Raw genomic sequence first — 22,348 nt, 5'->3', positions numbered from 1 at the left:
TTGCTGGGTGTTCTGCATCTGACAAAGGAAGGAGGAGAATTTATGCAAAAAGTACATTAATGTCCAGGTCTGGACATAGTATTGATTATTGGTTCCCATATCCCATTGCTTAGATATCTTGTACTTCTCACTGCAAAGGTGGCTGGAAAATAGAGTCTAAAGAACATCCAGGTGTAAAAGTCATCGGGGAATGGTGAACACCTATCTTATCTCTGCTATAACTTTCTTTATCTTATCATCTCTCTCTCTCTCTGCATCATTGGAAAAGCTATGAAAAAGAAGACTGACAACAAAAATAACTTCAAAATGTGCTTGGTTTTAACACATAGCTCATAATTTCTAAAAAAGTAATTAACTAAAATCTGGACACCATGATCTTTGTATGCAAACTGAACACAAAGATGGTTTCACCTGACTGTGGGAGTCTCTGAGCACACCGTATATTCCACAGTTTGCCCTCATTTAATATGAATAGGTAGTAAATTTAAAACAAGTTCTTGAATATCCTTAGCATTAGTAAATATGTTGCTATTTGAGAGATTTGGTTACAATTCATGGTTTTTTATTTGTCACATGAGACATTAAATTTCTTGGTAAATCCATATTTTAATAGAGGGAAGCATTTATTCAGTTGGTTTAAGAAAGAACTTATCAGTGGTCTTTTGGGGAAAGCCTATGAACCTTGAATAATATATCACAGAAGAATCTTTCAAGCAAATTCTTCAGATTAAAAGTCTAACACAACCATAGCTAGTATACAATGCTTTTTATAAACCTGTATCAGAGGGAAAAGATGGCTTCTTCACTTATTGGCTCTAGAATTGTACTCTCCAATATGGCAACCGTTAGTCACAGGTGGCTTTTAAATTAAAATTAATTAAAATTAAATAAAATAAAAAATTTAATTCCTCAGTCACGCGGGTCACATGTTGCATGCTCATTAACCACACAAAGCTAGTGGCTACCGTATTGGACAGTGCAGATGTGAAAAAAAAGTGTTCATTAACTCAGAATAATATTCTATTCAATAGAAGTAGTCTACAAAACATAGTTTGCAGCCCTTAGCAAAGTGAGAGAAAGAAACAGAGACAAAAAATACTAGATCCAAGGGAATATTTAGAGCACATAAAGAATGCTTGCCTGGTACCTATTTCCTTTTCTCTCATTCATGAACAAATCTGAATCTGTTTAGTACATTTAAAAAAAAGCTTATTTATTGGGTGTTTGCTTTGATGACTGGAGGAGGGTAGCCAGCTCATTGGGGATTTTTATTTATTGCTCACACTAGCATAAAGACTGTTAAAGCTATTCAAAAGAAATTCATTCTGTTTAGTGTGGACGGGCATAATATATTAAATATCTAGCTGTCTGTTCTGCAATACTTATGAAAGCAAATATCTCTGTATTTGCTTTTGACATGAAAGGCCACTAAACTTTTTTCTTTCTCCCTGTTCCTCCTTTCCTCCCCCTCTCCCTTCCTCCCACTCTCCCTCCTTCACTCTCTCTCTCTCTTCTCTTCCATCTACCCTCCCACCTCCTTCTATTATTTATTTATTTTTTTTGTTCCTGGAACATTCTGGTTTTTTTACAAGCTAACAAGTTTGATGTGGCCCTGTGTCTTATTCCCTTCCAGGCTTGCAGCTGTTTTGGCAACAGAAGAAAAAAGTCCCCATAACAAATCAAATAAAAGGCCTTTCTGTGGAGAGGAATTGAAAACAGCACGCCTCAAAGAGACCTGCACATGAGATGCCTTGTTCTGGCTTTCAACACAACTCAAATCAGAAACACATTACCATAATCTGAAACAGCCCACTGCTAACACAAAACAGATGGTGGGTAATAACCCATGCATCATTAATAAATAAATTCCAGCATTAAAGGCTTTACAAAGTATGACAACATTATCTGGGCACAATTACTGCCCCTCTCCCACCCCCAACATCATTTCAGTGTGTTATGGGCTGTGCTAGGTTTATTATTTTTTTCTTCTTCCAGCTCCATGAATCTGAAGGAAGTTTAAATACAGCACAAGTTTTAACCAGATGAAACCTATCTCAGTGTACAAGACAGGTCTGAAACTCCGTAAGGGAAAAATAAAATAGCTGCCAAAGTGTAACTGTTCCCATGTTCTGCCATTGGATCAGCCCCCGGCAATTTATTGCGCGGTGCTCCGTGGGCTGGCCTCGCCCCGCCTGGTACACCTCGGTGCCCGTATCGTACGACACACTTCAAGCAAGAATTCTGGCATATTTGCCACAAAGCTGAAAGATATATGTGTGATTTATCAGGTTTCCTTTTGCAAACGATACCCATCTGTCTCCCACTCCCCAAGTTCCCCCCACCAAGGAAAATTTAAAAAATCCTTTCATTCGATTGAAAAAGAGAGAGAGAAAAAAAGTAACCCCATAAAGATTGGAAACTGAAAAACTAAAAACAAAACTCAAAACCAGAAAGCCATTCATTGGATGCGCAAAGACGCCAATTATTTTGCTTTATTTGTTCAGTTGGATAATGCTATTCCAGCCAGATGGGAGGAGGGTAGGAAGGTAGCTGGGGATTGTACAGGTCTCTGGGATTCCCCAGGGTTCTGCAACTTTCTATAAAGCCTAAGCTGCCACTTCTTTTGCATACCATCCTAAGCCAAAAATCAAAGCTCACTGCTGCCCATAAATTCCAGAGAAATAGAGGCTTTCAGGGGACAATATTAAGGCTTTTGACACCCCCGTGTGAAATTATGTATTCTTCCTCAACAATGGGCCACAGAAATATTTTTGTCATATGTATCAGTATAAGTTTTTTTTCTAATGAAAAAAAACTATTTTGCATCAACTTACTTGGGCAAAGAATTAGGGACAGAGAAAACAATAAATTCTGAGTTGGCTAATCCCATATTTCTAAAAGGCCTCATGGCACCATCCAGTGACCCAGTCGGTTAGTCAAGTAGATGTGATTTAGAGTCTCTGATCAGAAGGTTTCTTTTCCCAGTCTAGGACCTCCTTGGAGGACAGGGGAGGGGAAGGAGAAAAGAAAGAAAACTTTCTGTCAAACAGCTGCTGCCCCCTTCTCTTCGGCACACACTGAACTTTCCTTCCATTAAGACTCACGTGAAGGCTGATCTGCACAAGACTTTCCTGATTACCATCTAAATCCTTTTCCTCCATGTCCTTCTCTTTCCCAAACTTAAATCAATATTTTTATGTGTACATATGTATCTACTTTCTCTTAATTGACTGTGTGTTTATCTTATTTCCTCCATTAAATTGTGAGATTCCTGAGGGTAAAAACCGTGTCTAATCTATGCTTGAAATTCCCCCTTAGCACCCCGTAAAGAACACCACACTCAAGCTAAAAGGAATCACAGCTTAGAGAGATGCCAAGGCCCCTGGCAGTGCAAACTCGGATTGAGTCTATGAGTTCCAGGTGAGTCTGGTCCAATGCGGTTTTTTTTGGCAGCTTTCCTTTGAGCTAGCTCCAGCTTTCTCTGGGAACAGCTGCTGAGGGATGGTCAGAAGGAGGTGAGTTAAGGTTTAATTGGTTCCTGAAGTATGCCATTTCCTTTGTGATCTGCACATGATGGAGGGAATTTTAAATGGACTCTGATAGTGAATCATAGAGAATGGAGAAAAAAAAAATATTGACCAAAAGACTTTCCAAAAATGGCACATTTTGTAAAAGCAAGCGTTAGTTCCAGAAACTCTTGGTCTGTTTCCAATACTGTAATTTCTGATATCACATTTGATAGTCTCTCTCTTCTATCTTGTTGTACTTCCTCAGCAGTACACTTTTCTAAGGTATCATTTCATTATCACCACCCTCTTCCCCCTCCTTCAGGACAAATAAGTAATTAATAAAGTTCTATTTGCTCATTTTTAAAGAACTTTTGAAGTTGGTTAACCAGATTTAATGGCTCTTCTCTGGAATTTATGGTCAACAAACAAATTCCATGCATACAAACATTAAAACCACACACAAAAATATATCGTTGCACCTTCATTGCATCATTAGGGTTTTTGCTTTTACATTTACATGTATCAGAGCAAAACACATCAGGAAGCATATGGAGGAAAAATTATTTCTTTCTCCTTTGATAGTCAAGAAAGTCTTTTCCTAGGAGTTTCTCAGTTAATTGACTTATTAATTAATGCATATTTTTGCATGTCAGGAATTGTGCCAGAGGTTTGGGATATAGCAGTGAACAGAGATCTTGATGTGATAGAGCAGAAAAAAATTGATCAGCACAGTTTTAGCTGGAAAGCAAGAGTAGTTTTACTTAGGTGACTCAGACGAGCTAGCTCAGGGTAGATAGGCCCTCTTGTGAGACCAAGTAGAGAACCCCGGAACACAGAATGGTTTCCTGCAGACCTGAACCAGGTAGAAAAAAGAGACTATATAATTTATACAGTAGCTCCCAAATGATGGGCAGGGGCGGGGGTCACCATGGGCATTTGTCACCTGATTGAGCAATTTCCAGCCACATATTGGTAGCTATTCATTTTTCTTGCTTTTTTTTGTGTGTGTGTGTCCGCTGCTAGAGCAAATAGTTCAGTTTAACAAATATCTGTGAAGTTTCTAGTGCCTCACTTTCCTTATGTGTTAAAAAGGAAAATAAGTCTGTCTCCCACAGGCTATTGTGAGTATTAAATGAAATAATACATGTAAATTTCTTAAAATGGCATGGAACATTTATTAAGCACTGAGTATGCCGTAATGAGAAAAAGAAGGCAAGGTCTCTGCCCTCATTACCTTTATAGTTTAGTGAGAGGTGGAGGAAGATTAATAAAAATTCACAGAAAAAAATGCCAGTTTATAATTGCATATATATATATGTAAATAAGGTGTGTTCAGTTTTTTCAAGTATACATGGTGGTCACATGTGATAAAGATTCGTATATATTTCAGAAGATTAGTGACTTGTTAATAATTGCAAATCTTAGAATTGATTCCAAGGATTGTTGAGTGTGGAAGGTAGAGTGGAGTAAGCTAAAGAAATGGAGACATCACAGAGATTCTACTTGCTATACAGATTTAAGAGATAAGATAGTCACATGACCCGGGTGTTTCGGGAGCCCAGAGAGAAGGATTTAACCAGCCTTTGGGTTCAGGATCTGTTTCCTGGAATAGCTGACATCTGATCTGAGTCCTGAAGAATGACTTATGTATGTAAATAAAGATGAGAAAGGTATTAAAGCAGAAGTAATAGTGTGACTGATGTCAGAGATGTGGGAAACATCTATGTATGTATAGAAGGGTTCACAAAATTTCCTGGTTAGATCATTTTCCAAAGTTCTACAAATGGCTTATGTTGTCTTAAGTATAATTCTATTTTGCTTTGTCTAGCCAATAATGTTCAGGCTGGCTGTGGCAGCCATCTGCTGTTAAAATAGTGCTGTCTACAATAACAACACAATGACATAGATCAGTAAACACATATATTTGCTCCCAAGTCTATGAATCATATAGGTGGTCCTTCTCATCTGGGCCTGGTTTGGCTGGTCTCAGGTGGGCTTGCTCGTGCATCTCTGGTCAGGTGTGGGTTAGGTATGGCCCGTGTTGTGCTAATGTGATTTCCTTGGAATAACTCAGCTCTCTCCCATGTGATCCCTCATACTCCAGCAGGCTAGCCTGAATTTGTTTTCATGAGGATGAAAATGTTCCAAGAGAATGGAGGGAAGCGATAAAGATCTTTTGAAGCCTAGTCTTGGAACTGATGCATTTGGCTTCTGCTGCATTCTGTTGACCAAAGTAAGTCATACATCCAGTCTGGATTTAAATGGTGGGGAAGTAGAATCCACCCATTGATGGGACTTGCTTTTAAGTAATATTTCAAAGGGTGTGGATATGGGGAGGGCTGGAAAGTTGGAGCCATGTTTGCAATCAGTTTGTCTCATGGGTAATTAATATTTTGGGGTAGCATTGATTCCTTCAAAATCTATCCTCAAATGAACATTGAAACTTAAAGTACTCCATATTGAGATTTTTTGCTTAGCAGATTTATCTGTCAATTTGCTGGCTAGATAGATATCTAAATATTAACAACCCCAGTTCCTCTCCTTGCCAGGCTTGAAAGTTGATATAAAATGGCATATGTTAAAGCCTGAACCTTTTTACCCTTTTTTAACCCAGTTACACATATGTTCATCTCCTTTTCTAGCTTCATCTTCTGACCCTGGAAAAGAGAAATTGCTAACTTTACAGATCGATTAGTATTTGAACCATAAATCAAGTGGGCATGGTAAAGTGTCTCAAACTTCAACCCAGATCCCATCCTTTTCTGTCATAATTCCTATTTTCCATGTACATAAAGTAAACAGATCCCCTCAGTCAAGCCTCACCAGGTCTTTCCCTTTTTTAACTCTGCCCTACTAAAATTAAGTCATGAGTCACACCAATTCTTGCTTTGAAACCTGACCTTTCCCTTGAGATTAAGATTTGGGGAGTGGAAGGTACAGCAGTCGAGGAGGCTGACAATGAACAGAAAATTGAGCATCAAGCTCAAAATCTTTGCTAAAAAGGCAGCTTTTCACAAATTGCCCTACATGAGAGGTTTTGAGTTCTGGGTCAGATGTTAATAAAGTGGTGCTCTAATTATCATTGTGGCATTCTGGATTTTATGCATGGCCCAACCAGGAATAGTTTAAAGGATTGCTGACAGTATCCATAATCACGCTTCTTCTCCAGGCCCCACTGAGCTTCTCAGAGGTAATGGAAGTACCTCTGAGGTTGTCAATTCAAGGCAGGAGGAAATGATATAGAAACAGAAACAAAATGGAAGATAGTATTTATTTTAGAAAATTTTTCCATCCATGTGATAACTTGCTGATTTTAATGTGCAGAAATTTGGCCAGAATTTGCATTCATTTTATTTTGCATGGTTTCATGCTTTCTTACATTTCCTTTGAAGCTTCTTGAGCTTGAAAACATGGGAGCTAAAATAAAGAAAAATCTGTTTCCATGAATTTCCCCTTATTCCAGCCAAAAACTCTTGGGTCTGCATCAACACTATTTGACAATGACTCCAGAGACTGACAGATGGCATAACCCTCTATCGCCTGACATCTCTGTGATGTGGTGATGTGGCTTGGGAAGTCAAAATGGTTTGGGGAAAACTATTCACATTTCCAGTATCAGTATTTCAGAATGAAGGCAACGTGGACAGATTGTAGTCACGAGATGAGTCATTTCTAAAGGTTATCTTCGTTTTTTATTTTTATTCATTTTAAGAAAATAGGAGCAAAAACAAAACACAAGGCAAAGACATTTGAAGGTTGTAGGCTACCAATATAGGATGGTGGTTGCTTGATATCCATTTTTATAAAAAGTAATATAAGTCAAACTGGCACAATATGAGGCATAAACAAAAATAGGAGACTGATAAGGAAGACATTTAGAACAACTATATTCCATTCTATCATATCTAGGACTGCCTACTGGCATAGTATTGAAGTTAAATTCTTGGAGGTGACTTCAAAATGCAATTGCAAGTGAGGACCACTGGTTGATTAAGAATCCCTATTTTCTACCATCAGAACATTACATAGATTTTAAAAGGTATAATTAATACATAAAACCAACTTCTAAAGTGAAAATTTTAAAAGATGCACTGAAGTTATAAAGATACTTAGAATAGTGCCTAGCAGTGAAAAGGCTTTAAAAATGTTAGCTGTAAGAGGAAATTAGTGATATCATCTGTTTCCTTTATCTCCACATTTTTCAGCTCCCTCATTGTCATGTAAAAGTTGGAAGAGAAAGTTTCACCCCCCAAATCGGTTAACTTTATAAAAATATATTGATCCTGGACGCTTTAGGGTCAGCACCAAGAAAGTTAGGTTTAGCTAAGAAAGAGTGTGGAGGAGGAAGAAAAGATATACTTTAGTAAACCACATCGTGGAATCTGGCATCAAAAATTTATTATCTTATTTAGTTACATGCAATGTAGACAAGTGAGATTGATTGAAGAGAAAAATAGTCTGGGCATAAAATAGAATTCAATTCAGCACACTCATCTTGTGTAGATAATGAGCTTTTTTTGTTTCTTTAGGAATATGTGGTTAGTAAGGTTCAAAGAAACCCAAAAACTGTACCAGGTTTCTATTCTACATAATCTTTCTTTGATGGATTTAGTAAAAAGTAGGTAAGAGTTTATAATTTTGATTCCCACTGCTATTTTGGAAACTAATCAAGGGAGAGAAGCCCAACACTATACTTTCAAGACTTGTAAAGGAAAATAAAAAGATACTTGGTTAAACTGAGCCCTTTAGCAAGATGTTTTGAATGGTAACCAACCAGAAAATTTCTCTAAGATAAGTATAAACTTTGGGCTTTATAGAATTCCCTATAGTCTAACAACATCAGGTATAGGGTTTCTAGAAGAAATAGCTGCCTTTACCCTTCTTTAATAAAATTCATCTTATTAATTGAAGTAATTATTTAGTGATAGTCTATATATTTTTAACCACTGCTCTTGAAGATTTACATTTTGAAGTTTTCCCTATGTACACCAATATTCCTGTGTTGCTGCTCCAGAACTGTGGCATATTATCTATACTTCAGTTTATACTAGAACTTAGTTTTTAGTACTTTTGAATAGGTATCTGGTCTACCATTATTCATCTTAGAGTAGAATAAATTAATCTTAGGAGAGGGCACAAAATATATATTTTTTATGTTCACCAAGTCAGTACAGTTAATTCTGAAGCAATACCTGAAAGTAGTAAAGCTCGCACAGATCCCTTATCACTAAAGGGATGACAGTGGTCACTTTGATATTTGATATCAAACACAGCACCTCGTTTTAGCAATACAAGGTAAACTGAGCAAACAGCTTATGAATTTCAAGACCCAAGCCCTTCTGTTATTCATATTAACCAGACTACTTCTTCAGCATCACCCAGAAAATTATCACCTTTTCCTTGATGCCCTATATAGATGTGGCTTTAGTTACTTCTCTTGGTTTAAAATGAGTCATTCAAAAACATGTATTCTAAGCTGACGACTAAATCTCTAAAGAACTCTAAGATAGCATGTATGAAATGAAACTTACAGATCGTAATGGTAAAACAAATATGTTGTTAAGGACTTTGGGCTCTTCCTGAAACTTTATTTCAAACCATTTTTTTGCTATCTACTTGTTCATTCGAAATAAAACTCATTTTCAAAAAAAGAAGAGTTTCTTGGTCCAAGTTTTTTGCGTACCTCCCAAATTGGGAATTGCCAATGGGGTCCGGCTTCATGTGGAAACTATGCAACGTCACAGGTCCCCATGCTGAGAAGGACCCCACATTTGAGGTAATGCTTTGCTGTTGCTGTCCTGTAATTGTTCATGTTTGAAAAGAGAGCCCTGCAAATTATGTAGCTGATCCTGTTGTAAACTCTCAACTCCCTAACCACTAAGTGACCAGGAAATTAGTTACAAGACAAATACAGAAACCAGAATGAACTGGACAAAACTTCTCTCTCAGTTCTTTATCTACTAAAATCTTTCTTCTGTCCACTAAATACCTCCTTATTCACAATAATTGTTTCACTCACATAACACAACTGTACTTTAACCTTTATTTTTAAATTTTCATTTCATTTAATTATATCTTAATTCAAGTATAAGTTCAAATTAGAAGTTGTGAAAGCCTCTTCATTTCATGAAATGCATCATTTTTTTTCTCTGGGTCAGTGGACTGACATTCTGATAACATATTTTTATATTTTTCCATTTACTTTTTAATATTCGTATGGAGAATAGAGATTGGGAATAGAAAAGGGAAGATATGAATCACAAAATTAAAAAACAAAAATTGAGAATACTTCTTTTTAAATTTTTTATTGTGAAATATATCATATATACAAAAAACGCAATAAATTTTAAAGCACCTTGCAACAATGAGTTATAGAATAGATTTCAGAATTTGGTATGGCTTCTAGTTCCACAATTTTAGGGTTTTTTCTTCTAACTGCTCTAAGACACTGGAGACTAAATGAAATATCAATATAATGATCCAGCAATCATACTCATTTGTTAAATCCTATCTTCTCTGTATAGCACCACCTTCTCCTTTGATCTTTCTCCCAATCTTCAGGGGTAATTGTTGAGGTTCTGGAGAGGCTGGCCCCTTTGGGTTTTAGGACTTATGTGGCCTAGGAACCCATCTGGAGGTTGTAGGTTTCTGTAAAGTTATCATAGTGCATGGAAATTTTGTAGAATCTCAGATAGAGTCCTAGGTGTTTTTTAGGGTTGGCAGGAATGGTTTTGATGGAATTTGGCAAACCATGATAACTAGTAATAGCTAGCTGAAGTTTGCATGAGTTGTCTCCACAATAGCCTCTCAACTCTATTTGAACTCTCTTAGCCACTGATACCTTATCTGTTACAATTCTTTTCCCCCTTTTGGTCAGGAAAATATTGTTGATTCCACAGTGCCAAAGCCAGGCTCATCCCTTTGAATCATATCCCATGTTACTAGGGAGATTTTCACTCCTGGTGGTCAAGTCCCATGTAGGGTGATGGATAATGATTTTACTTGCAAGGTTAGGCTTAGAGAGAGAGAAAGGCCACATCTGAGTAACAAAAGAGGTCCTCTGGAATTAACTCCTAGGCATAACTATAGGTAAGCTTAGCTTTTCTGCTTCATAAATGTCACAAGAGGAAGCCTCAAGATCAAGGTCTTGGCCTACTGACTTGAGAGTGATGTTTGAGACAGTATCAGGAGTTTTCCCAGTGGTAAAGTTTAATAGTTTTATATATTTTCTCCCATTCCTCAAGGCACTTTGCCAATACTTTTTTTTTTGGCATGGGCAGGCTCTGGAAATCAAACCTGGGTCTCTGGCATGGCAGGTGAGAATTCTGCCACTGAGTCACCATTTCACCCACCAATACTTTTTAATTATCTGGAATGTATCTGGGCATTACATTCAGCTATAGAGGATTATAAGCCCTCATTCCATTTTGGGTTCCCTAAATTTAGGTTATTTAAATAATCTATTCAAGCAGGTTGGGTTAGATTATATGCTACAGAAAATTTAGGTTTTGGACTAAATAAACATTTCTTCCTTTGGTCTCATAGAGTATATGAGTTTCTAAAATACAATATCCTCCTTCTACCTGTATTCTGATTTGCCTTAGACCCGACCCGGTCAACTTGTTTCTTATCTCTAATTGAAGCTTGATCTCTTTTTCAGTCTCTTTACCAGTTGTGGTATGTGACAATGCTGACCTTCAAAACTGCAGAACTCCTACTCTGAGCCTTAGGTGACACACAAATATGCAAAGTTTCAGGGAAGTACCAGGTTATACGTATATAGTACAGCCTCTCAAAATCTAGAAATAACAATTACAGCTCTGGGCTAAATGTGACTGCTATAAGAGCTTATAATCAAGGCCCCAATTTTCTTTTAAGTATTTCTAAATGAGACTATACAAAATTCACTCCTTTGTTTCTGGCTTATTTTGCATCAGTAATGTCCCACAGGTTCATTCACAACAAAGCATGCCTTATGAGTTGTTCTTTTCTGTGGCAGCACAATATTAGATCATATGTATATACCACAGTTCAGTGTATCCTTCAGCCACTTCCATCCATTGGGCATCATGTATGATGTCCAAAGTGAACAATCCATGTCTCACATTATCCTCGCTTAGTGGTATAATCATCAACACTCTCAATTTTAGACAATTTCATTGCCCCTAGGAGAAAAATAACCAGTAAACACACCCTCACCAAGTACAAAATCCAAATCTCCCCTTAATTCTTGTCCCCAACCCCCACCCCCTGACTATTGCTGTTGTACTGTTGGTGTCTTCCTGTTAGACATAGACCAGAGCATGCAATAGTTGTTTTCACTCTATACCCCAATGTCATAAACTCTTTGGACAAGATTTATATCTTTGAAGTAGTTCATACAATAACTTATTTATATTTGTAGTGTTAGTCTGTGGGATACATGGCTCTATACAACCCCTTTTGATCATGTTCATCTTCAATATGGCAATATTACTTATAGACCCACTAATGAACTACCTTATTACTTCTATCTACTCCTTTATATTTAAGTTCAACCTCATTAGCTAACTGTTTGCCCATCTCTAGCTTCCATGTATCTCTAGGACCCCTCTATTCTGTTTCATAAGCTTCTGAGTTTATCTTTACCAAGGTCATAAAAGCAAAATTGCACAGTATGTGTCCTTTTGTGTCTGGCTGATTTAATTCAGCATTGTGTCCTCAAGGTTCAGACATGCTGTCATATGCTTCAGGACGTCACTTCATTTTACTGCTGCATAATATTTCATTATATGTATATACCACATTTTATTTATCCACTCATCTCTTGAAGGGCATGTGTATTGCTTCCGTCTTTTGGCAACTGTGAATATGCTGCTACAAACATCGGTGTGCAAATGTCTGTTTGTGTCACTGCTTTCTATTCTTCTATCTATATACCAAGTATTGGTATTGCTGGGTCATGGGCAACTCAATATTTAGTTTCATAAGGAACCACCAAACTGTCTTCCATAGGAGTGGTAATATTGTACATTCTCACCAGCAGTGAATGAGTGTCCCAATTTCTTCACATCCTTTCCAACATTTATAGTTTCCTGTTTGTTATATAGCAGTCATTCTTATAGGGGTGATGTGATATCTCACTGTAGTCTTGATCTGCATTTCCTTCATAGCCAATGAAGATGAGTGTCTCTTCATGTGCTTTTGAGCCATCTGTATTTCTCTTCAGAAAAATTTCTGTTTGTATCTTTAGCCCATTTTATAATTATGTTGTTTGTTCTTTTGTTGTTGAGTTATATGATTTCTTTATGTTTATAGGATATCAAACTTTTATTTGATATGTGATTTCCAAATATTTTCTCCCATTGTGTTGGCTGCCTCTTCACGTTTTTGAAAAAATCTTTTGAAGTGCAGAAGCATTTGATTTTGAGGAGTGCCCATTTATCTATTTTTCCTTTTATTGCCTGTGCTTTGTGTGTAAAGTTTAGGAAGCTACCTTCTATTACTAGGTCTTAAAGATGTTTCCCTATATTTTCTTCTAGGAGTTTTATGTTGCTGGTTTTTATATTTAGGTCTTTGATCCACTTTGAGTTAATTGTTGTATTGAGTGTAAGGTAAGGATCTTTTATCATTCTTTTGGGTATTGATATCCAGTTCTCCCATGCCAATTTATTTGAGAGACTGTTTTGTCCCAGTTCAGTGGATTTGGAGGCCTTGTTGATCAGTTGACCGTAGATTTAGTAGTCTATTTCCACACTCTCGATTCAATTCCATTGGTTAATTCTTCTATCTTTGTGACAGCTATGCTGTTTTGACCACTATGGCTTTATAATAAGCTTTAAAAACAGGAAGTGTTCATCTTCCCACTTTGTTCTTCATTTTAAGGATATTTTTAGCTATTCGACATCTCTTCCCCTTCCAAATGAATTTGATAATTAGCTTTTCCTAGTCTTCAAAGTAGATATTGGAATTTTGATTAGTATTGCATTGGAGAAATGACAACTACATTTAACTTTCCTATCCATAAGTAAGGAATATCTTTCCACCTATTTATATTTTCCTTGATTTCTTTTAGCAATGTTATATAGTTTCTGTGTACAGGTCCTTTAAATCCCTGTCAAGTTTGCACCTAAATACTTGATTCTTTTGATTGCTATTTTTCTTTTTTTGTTTTTTTACATTGCCAGGCACCGGGAATTGAACCCAGGTCCTCTGGCATGGCAGGCAAGCATTCTTGCCTGCTGAGCCACCGTGGCCTGCCCATTTGATTGCTATTTTGAATGGAATTTTTTTTCCTTAATTATCTCCTTAGTTAGGTCATTGCTTGTGTATAGAAACATTACTGATTTTTCACATTAATCTTATAGGCCACCACTTTGCTGAATTTGTTAATTAGCTCATGAAACTCTGTCATAGATTTCTCAGGATTTTCCATGTATGGTATCATGTCATCTTCAAATAATGAAAGTTTTACTTCTTCCTTTCCAATTTAGATGCCTTTAATTTCTTTTTTCTGCCTTATTGTGCTAACTAGAACTTCTACTACAATGTTGAATAATAGTGGTGACAGAGGGCATCCTTGTCATGTTCCAAATCTTAGTGGGAAGGTTTTCAGTTTCTCAGCATTAAGTATGATGCTGGCTATATTTTTTTCATATATACCCTTTTATCATATTGAGGAAGTTACTTTGAATTCCTATCTTTTGAAGTGTTTTCATCTGAAACGGATGTTGAATTTTATTGAATGCTTTTTCAGCATCAACTAAGATGATCATATGATTTTTTTCCCTTTTGTTAGTGTGCTCTATTACATTGATTGAGTTTTTCATATTGAACCACCCTTGCATTACTGCTATAAACCCCACTTGGTTGTGGTTTTGATTCTTTCAATGTGCCATTAGATTTGATCTACTAGTATTTTGTTGATATTCACTTAGGGGGGATTGGCCTATAGTTTTGCTTTGTAATAGCATATTTACCCAGTTTTGGTATTAGAGTGATGTTAGCTTTATAAATGAGTTAGGTAGGGTTTCTTTCTCCTCAGTTTTTTGTAAGAGTTTGAGCAGGATTGGTCTTAGTTATTTTCAGAATATTTGATAAAATTCTCCTGTGAAGCCATCTGGCCCTGGGTTTTTCTTTGTAGGAATATTTTTGATGACTGGTTAAATCTCTTTAGTTGTGATTGATTTGTTGAGATCTTCTGTTTCTTCTCGAGTCAGTATAGCTTGTTCATGTGTTTCCATTTCATCTAAGTTGTCTACTCTGTTGGTGTAGGTTGTTCATAGTATCCTCTTATCCTTTTTTATTAAAATATCTTCAGGGTCTGTGGTAGCTATCTCCCTCTCATTTCAGATATTAGTTTATTCGCATTCAATCTCTCTTTCTTTCTTTGTCAGTCTAGCTAGTGATCCATTGATTTGGTTGATTTTTTCAAAGAACTTTTTGTTTTATTGATTCTTTCTATTGTTCTTTTGTTTTCCAATTTATTTAATTCTGCTTTAATCTTTGTTATTTATCTTCTTCTGTTTGCTCTGGGATAAGTTTGCTATTCTTTCTCAAGTTCCTCCAGGTGAGTAGTTAAATCCTCCATTTTTGCTCTTTCTTCTTTTTTAACATAGGCATTCAGGGCAATAAATTTGCCTCTCAGCATTGCCTTTCCTGCATCCCATAAGTTTTGATATGTTGTATTCTCATTTTTATTCACCTCCAGATAGTTACTAATTTCTCTAACAATTTCTTATTTGACTCACTGGTTGTTTAAGAGTGTGTTATTTAATCCACGTATATTTGTGAAAGTTCTGGTTCTTTAGTGGTCGTTGATTTCCAGGTTCATTCCATCATGACTAGAGAAAGTGCTTTGAATAATTTTAATCTTCTTAAATTTATAAAGGCCTGTTTTGTGCCCCAGCATATGATTTATCCTGGAGACTGTTCCATGAACACTAGAGAATAATGTATATTTTGGTGTTTCAGGGTGTTTTGATGTATATATGTCTTTTAGTTCTAATTTGCTTATCAAATTGTTTAAACTCTCTATTTCCTTGTTGACTCTCTTTCTGGTTGTTCTGTCTATAGAGGAGAGTGGTGTATTGAAGTCTTCTACAATTATTGTTAAAATGTCTATGGCTCCCTTCAGTTTTGCCAATGTTTGCCTCATGTACTTTTGGAGTTCCTTGATTGGGAGCATAAACATTTAAGATTGTTATTTCTTCTTGGTGAATTGTCCCTTTTATTAATATGTAGTGTCCTTCTTTGTCTCTTATGATGTCTTTATATTTAATATCTGTTTTGTCCAATATTAGTATAGCTACTCTTGCTTTCTTTTGGTTACAACTTGTATGGAACATTTTTTTCCATCCTTTCACTTTTTAAAAAAATATATTTTTATTGACAAAACAAAGCAGCATATAAACATGAATATTCTTAACATATGAGCATTCCATCTTTGGTGTACAATCAGTGGCTCACAATATCATCACATAGTTGTATATTCATCACCATGGTTATTCCTTAGAACAGTTACATCTCTCCAGAAAAAGAAAAAGAAAAAACTCATACATACCATCCTTTCACTTTCAATCTATTTGTATCCTTGGGTCTAAGATAAGTCTCTTGTAAGCAGCATATAGATGGATCATATTTATTGATCTATTCTGCCAGTCTATATCTTTTAACTTGTGAGTTTAGTGTGCTAACATTCAAAGTTATTATTGTAAAGGCATTTCTTGAATCTACCATCTTAACCTTTTATTTGTCAGATCTATATATTATTTTCCATCTTATTATTTTTATTCTTTAAATTACCCTTGCTTAAGTGTGCTTTTGTTGGTACTCTTCAGTTCTGTACCCATTTCCAGACCTTTCTCTTTAGACAGCAGAACTCCCTTTAGTTCTTGTAGGGCAGGTCTCTTGACAAATTCTCTCAGCATTTGTCTGAAAATTTTAATCTTTCCCTCACTTTTGAAGGACAATTTGGCTGAGTACAAAATTCTTGGCTGGAGGTCTTTCTCTTTCAGAATCTTAAATATATCCTACCATTACCTTCTCATCTCCATGGTTCCTGTTGAGTAGTACGAGCTCAGTTTTATGTGGTTCCCCTTGTATACATTAGATCACTTTTCTCTTGCTGCTTTCAGGATTTTCTGTCTTTCTTCATTTGACAGACTGATTAGTATGTGTCTTGGGGTAGGCTTATTTGGATTTATTCTATTTGAGTTTCATTGGGATTCTTTGATTGCATATTTATGTCTTTTATAAGGGTTGGAAAATTTCCCCCCATTATGCCCTCAACTAATCTTCCTAGCCCTTTACTCTTCTCTTCTTTTTCTGGGACACTAATGATTCTTATATTTGAGTGCTTCATGCTGTCCATTATTTCCCTGAGATCCAACTCAAATATTTCCATCTTTTTTGCCATTTGTTCTTTTGTGCATTTGAATTCAATTGTACTGTCCTCTAGTTTGCTTATTTTTTTTCTGCTTCTTCACATCTGCTGTTGTACATCTCTAGTATATTTTTTATTTGTGCTGTTCTCCTTTATGTCGTTAGTCAACCATTGATTTTATTTAGTAGAGTTGTATGAACATCTTTGATTACTTGTTCTAAAGTCTGTGTCTCCTCCAGTGTTTTTAATTTGGCCATTAGACTGGGCTATCTCTGTCTGCATCTTCATATGCTTTGTGATTTTCTGTTTCCTTTGAGACATGTAATTATCTTGATAGGGTTACTTTGGAAGTTGATTTCCCTCAGTCATCTAAGGTTTTGTATTTGTGGGGTAGGATGCAGGGTGGAAGGTGGGATGCAGAGGTGCAGTGGCAGGGCACAAAACAGGGCTAGGGACAGGGTGGGAGGCACTACATTGTTGCCCAGGATCATAGGGTGCAATTCGCTGGGTTGTGTGGTGGTAGCATAGTGGTTGTGGGGACAGGGTGCAGCTCGGGCAGGGTAAGGAGTGGGGGATATGGAGGCAAGGTGTGGCAGGAGGCAGATTGGGAGCCAGTGTGGGTGTGTGCCCTGCCGCGTGTGGCACATGGGAGGGCAAGATGTGAGGACTAGGAGGGTGTGGCGTGGGGGAGGGTGTGTGAGCAGGGCACAGGTGCACGTGTGGACATAGGGTTCGTGGAGGTTGGGATGCGGAGTTTGGGCTGCAGAGGTCGGGGCACGGGGGGTGATGCCCTCGTGTGCAGAGGTGGGGTTCAGGTGTGTGCTTGTGCAGGGGTGGGGACGGGGTGCAGGTGCATGGTTCGCAAGTCTTGGGATGGGGCATGGGAGGGGAGCTGGGCACTGGTATTTGAGTGTGCTGGGCATGGGGGGCAGGGTGGGGGTGTGGATGCAGCAGCAGTGGGGAGTGGCATAGATGCATATGTGAGTGCCTACGGGTAGGGCTGGGGTGGAGCATGGGTGTGTGCATGTGGTGGTGCAAGGGAGTACGCATGTGCAGGGTGGGGGGATGAAGATGTGTGTGTGCACAAAGTGGGGGAGTTGTGGCATGGATGCACATATGAACTCCTGCAAGTGTTGGGGGAGGCAGGATGCTGGTGAGGGGTGGGATGGCTGGGCTAGCATGTGTGCCTGGCAGGTAGAGGTGGGGTGAGGATGCGTGGGTCTATGGGGAGGGAGTGGCAGGACAGGTCTGTTTGGCCGCTGGAGGGCAGGGCTCAAGTACATGGGGTGAAGAGGGTGTGCTGTGGAACATGGGGGCTGGGGTGACACGTGTGGGTGTGACTCGTTTGAGGAATGTGGTTAGCTACCTCCTAGGCCTGGTGTCCCTTTCCGTGCACCCCTGTGGGCTCCCACCCTCCATTTGGAAAGGAGCACTAAAAGCTCTTCGCACTGCCTGGATGGTCTCCGGTTCTCTGCCCTTCAGTTCCTCAGCTTTTTCACCTGGACCTTCCTATGTAACATAGAAGACCTTCCCAAGTCACTTACACCTGGAATCACGGTCATTTTTCTGTCACTTCTCTAGCTGCTGCAGAGGTAAACTTGGTCTGTCCTGTTCCCCCATCTTCCTGGTGCTTTTTGAGAAACACTTCTTAATCCAAGAAAATTTAACACAAAATATGTGAAGCCTGAGAAAGATGTGTAGTATGTCAGCATAATCTTAGTTCTGTATAAATGTTAATATTACAAAACTTTAAGTGTCTCAACACTTGATGGGCTAGAGATAAGCTCCAAGAAACAGCTTCTCAAGCAGTGGCTGTTCAGAGCAGGTCACTAAAGTAGATAAAAGTTTGTTGTCATATCTTACCACCTCCTTCAGTTTTAATATTTTTTCTCCCTCTTGGTACCACTTTCCAGGGGCCAGAGTTAATTGCCTGCTCCATTAAGTATAGCAAGCATGTTTTATGTATTTGTTACTGCACTTCCCTATTATACTGTTTATACATCTGTCCCCCAACTTGACCAATGCCAATATTTTATTGTATGTATCTTTAACTTCCAATTCTTAGATCAGTTAGGTGTCTTTAATTTCCAATTCTTAGATTAGTTAGGACCTTAGAATATACTACATATTCATTAAACATTTATTGACTGAATGGCCCTATATATTTTTTTCACTGTGTTTCATAATCCAAACCTGTCCTTCATACCCTTAATAGGAAATAAAAAGTCTGGATATCTGAGGAGCTGTTAATGACCAGTATCAACCAAAAGTCCTGCGAAGTTAGTAAACTTTAACATGGAATTTCTGGTTAAATACTTGATTAAATAGAAAGAATTGCTTTAACAATAGAATTTTAGGTATCAATTCAAGTGAAGCTCTCATTTCTAACCATAAAACAATTTCTTATCTGAAATATTTGCAAGATCAGCTCTGCTCTAAGTTACCATAGGGCCAAAAGCATGCTTACTCTTTAATTATTGATTCAATAAATATTTCCTGGGAGTCTAAAGTGTTCAGGTATGATGCTAGATATTTGATGATAAGTAAGATATAGTTCTTATTTTAATAAAGTTTTCCATCTAGTGGAATATATAATGTAGAAGGGGCAAAGATGGTGAAATCTAAGAATGCTACAGTATGGGGAGAAGGGCTATTTAATCTAGTGAAGGATATGTTATCTCTTGAGAAACTAATGTAGAGGCTGGGATCTGAACGGTGACTAAGAGGTACACAGGGGTTTAAGCCCAGTTTCATTTCCATTTTGTCATTCACGTATTACTTTTTAGCAGCATTTCACTCATGCATTCATTTATTCCTTAATTTGGCTTCTCAACAAATATTTACTGGGTACTTTCAATCTCTTACATTGTTCTAAGCAATAAATATATAACATTGTTTTCCTTCTTTAAATTGATAGTCTAATATTTAACATTGTAAATAACTATTTTTTTTCTAATTTTCTATGCTTTCGTCTTTGTGGTGCTAGAATATCCTGATTTATTTTAATTCTCTGTCATTTCCTTTTGCTTCTCTGTCAGGATCTCTAAATGCCTCTTCTATTTCTTCAATTAAGATATTCCCAACATTCTGTATTCGGGAACTTGTAACTTGCTACTCTTATATTTAGTAATCTAAAGTATGATCATGACTTAAGCAATCCCATTTTACAGATACCTACCTAACTCACCCCTTGTTTTGACTTAACAGAGATTAGTAGTATGTAGAAGGGGATTGATTGGATATCACTATCTTCCATCATTTCTATCAGCTCTATGCTATATAAGCATCCCCAAAATAGAGTCAAATTCAAGTTAAAACATCATGTTTGTTTGGTAAAGACCTCACTACCGCCAACCCCTCAACAACATATTGATGCTTCAAAGTTTGTAGCATCCACAAACTCTAGATTTCTGTAAGTTACATATTGACAACTAACTGTCCTGCTGAAACGCCCAGCCAACATGTTCAGAAAATGAGTTTCACCTTTATACTTCCAATACTTCATATAAGCTGTTTCTTCTTCTCATTGGTTTTTGCTCTAATTGTCTCTTAATTCTCCTAATCACCTAGGATATTTATCTCCTCATTTCTTTGATTTTTCCCTCCTCACAATTCTTGCCATCCAATCCATTGCCAAATCTTAGTAAATTTACATGTGTAATCTTCTGCATCTTTCCATGTCTGCTGGAAAACTATTTTTCCTAGCTCAGAGATATATGAATGCTATCCAGGTCCACTGAAATATTCTGATTGGAGGTTTTCTTACTATCACATTTTTCGTACTATCATCCTTTCACATGTCATGATCAGATTGATTTGTTATTTTTTCATTCAAACAATTTCATGACTTTCCATGGGAGACAAACCTGGCACCTATTTTGGGCCAGAGAGCTCCCCTCAAATTCAGTTTCTGCCACTTTTCAGTCTTGTGCTCTTAGGAAATAACTTATTTCTCTGAGCTGTAGTTTTTCCATCTTTAAAATGGGAGTAATAATTATTATTGTAAACCAGCTAAGTATTAATCACTGTATAAAAACACTACCTATATTATGTTGATTTTTCTCTACCTTCTGTCAAGATAAATACTGTTATCACTAGTTTTGAAATGGAAAGAGTTGAGAGCTTAGAAAGTACAAATGAATTTTCTGTCATTGCAAGACTAGGTGTTACAATTATTTCAAAAGAGTATAATTTTAAACTGACCACTTCCTCTCTCCTGTCAAAGCTAGAGTGATAGAATAATTAGTTGAAAAAGGTAGCATAAGGGCCTTGATAGCAATAAAATAAGTTGTATTTTAAAATTATTAGCTGATGCCAATTTGCCATCAGCTCATACTGGTAGACATGCCCTATGAGACTTTGACCTTCCCTGTGCACTTCTAAGACCTCCCACACCCTCACAGACCTATTGAAGGTTGAATTTATGAACTTATGCATGGCTCAGATATGGTTTAATTTATCTACAGATAGTTGAAAAAAGATGGACCAAAAAACCAGACAGAGCAGCATCTTAAGGTTTTGAATTTAGAATAAATAAAGAACACTCAGCACAACTGAGAGTAGAAATTATTTATAAATAGGAAAAAACCTGAAGTCTGGAGAGTAGGTTTGGAGATAGATAGATAGATAGATAGCTAGCTAGCTAGATAGATAGATAGATAGATAGATAGATAGGTAGGTAGGTAGGTAGGAAGGTAGGTAGATGAGCAAATGCACAGAGAAAAAGAGAAGAAAGTGGGCAATGAAGCAGATATAAGAAAGTATCAGGGAGAAGAGGCTGTGTGGTTCCAGAGAGCAGAAGAGCAATGTAGAGAGAAGCTGCCTTGACTCCTGATGGCTTTTAAGTCCCCAGCTCCAGTACCCCTCTGGGCATTTTGAAAATGCCTCATCATCCCCTCCCAGCACTTTACCTGACTAATTCCTACTTTACTGGTCATTCTTTGGTTCAGGTGACTATCATTTGAAAACCATCTCTAGTACTGAGATTTAGGTTAGAGGCCCCTCCCAGAAGCTCCCAGAGCACCCTGTTATGCTCTTACCATTATATATACCACTTTGTATCACAGTGTTTAATTCTCTGTAGCCCACAATGGCCCATATGCACTGTTAGAGCAAGGACTGTGGCTGTCGTCACTGCACTATCCCTAGCAACTAACTCCATGCTTGGTAGATTTGGGGAGTTTGGTCCCTGTCTTCCACTGCTTATAAACGATTTATCCCAAGAGTTTCCACTTTCACTGCTCCTGAAATCTGGAGACTGGCAAAAGAATGGCAGTCTTATCAGCTACCATGGATTAATGCTTTTTAAATGCCAGGCATTTTCCCAAGCACTTTATATGTAATATCTCATCAGTGCTCATGACAACCCTATCAGATAAGTTCTCCTATAATTTCCATTGCAGAGAGAAGAAACTGAGGTGTAGAGAAGCTAAGGAAATTTTCTAAGTTCTCACAAATCATGGGGAGTGGAGAGGTG

At 37.4% G+C, this 22,348-nt stretch overlaps 1 long non-coding RNA gene across 1 annotated transcript in view; it reads left to right on the top strand.

The window, feature by feature from the left end:
* The first annotated feature begins 5,628 nt into the window (after positions 1-5,628).
* Positions 5,629-22,348, top strand: part of LOC143661450 (uncharacterized) — a 77,528-nt gene continuing 60,808 nt past the window's right edge. Inside the window, exon 1 of the long non-coding RNA XR_013164608.1 lies at positions 5,629-5,742. This is a non-coding gene — a long non-coding RNA (uncharacterized LOC143661450). The remainder of the gene's footprint in view (positions 5,743-22,348) is intronic.

Source organism: Tamandua tetradactyla, chromosome 2 (assembly GCF_023851605.1).
Source record: "Tamandua tetradactyla isolate mTamTet1 chromosome 2, mTamTet1.pri, whole genome shotgun sequence".
NCBI lineage: Eukaryota > Metazoa > Chordata > Mammalia > Pilosa > Myrmecophagidae > Tamandua > Tamandua tetradactyla.
This window is presented reverse-complemented; position numbering and strand designations above follow the sequence as displayed.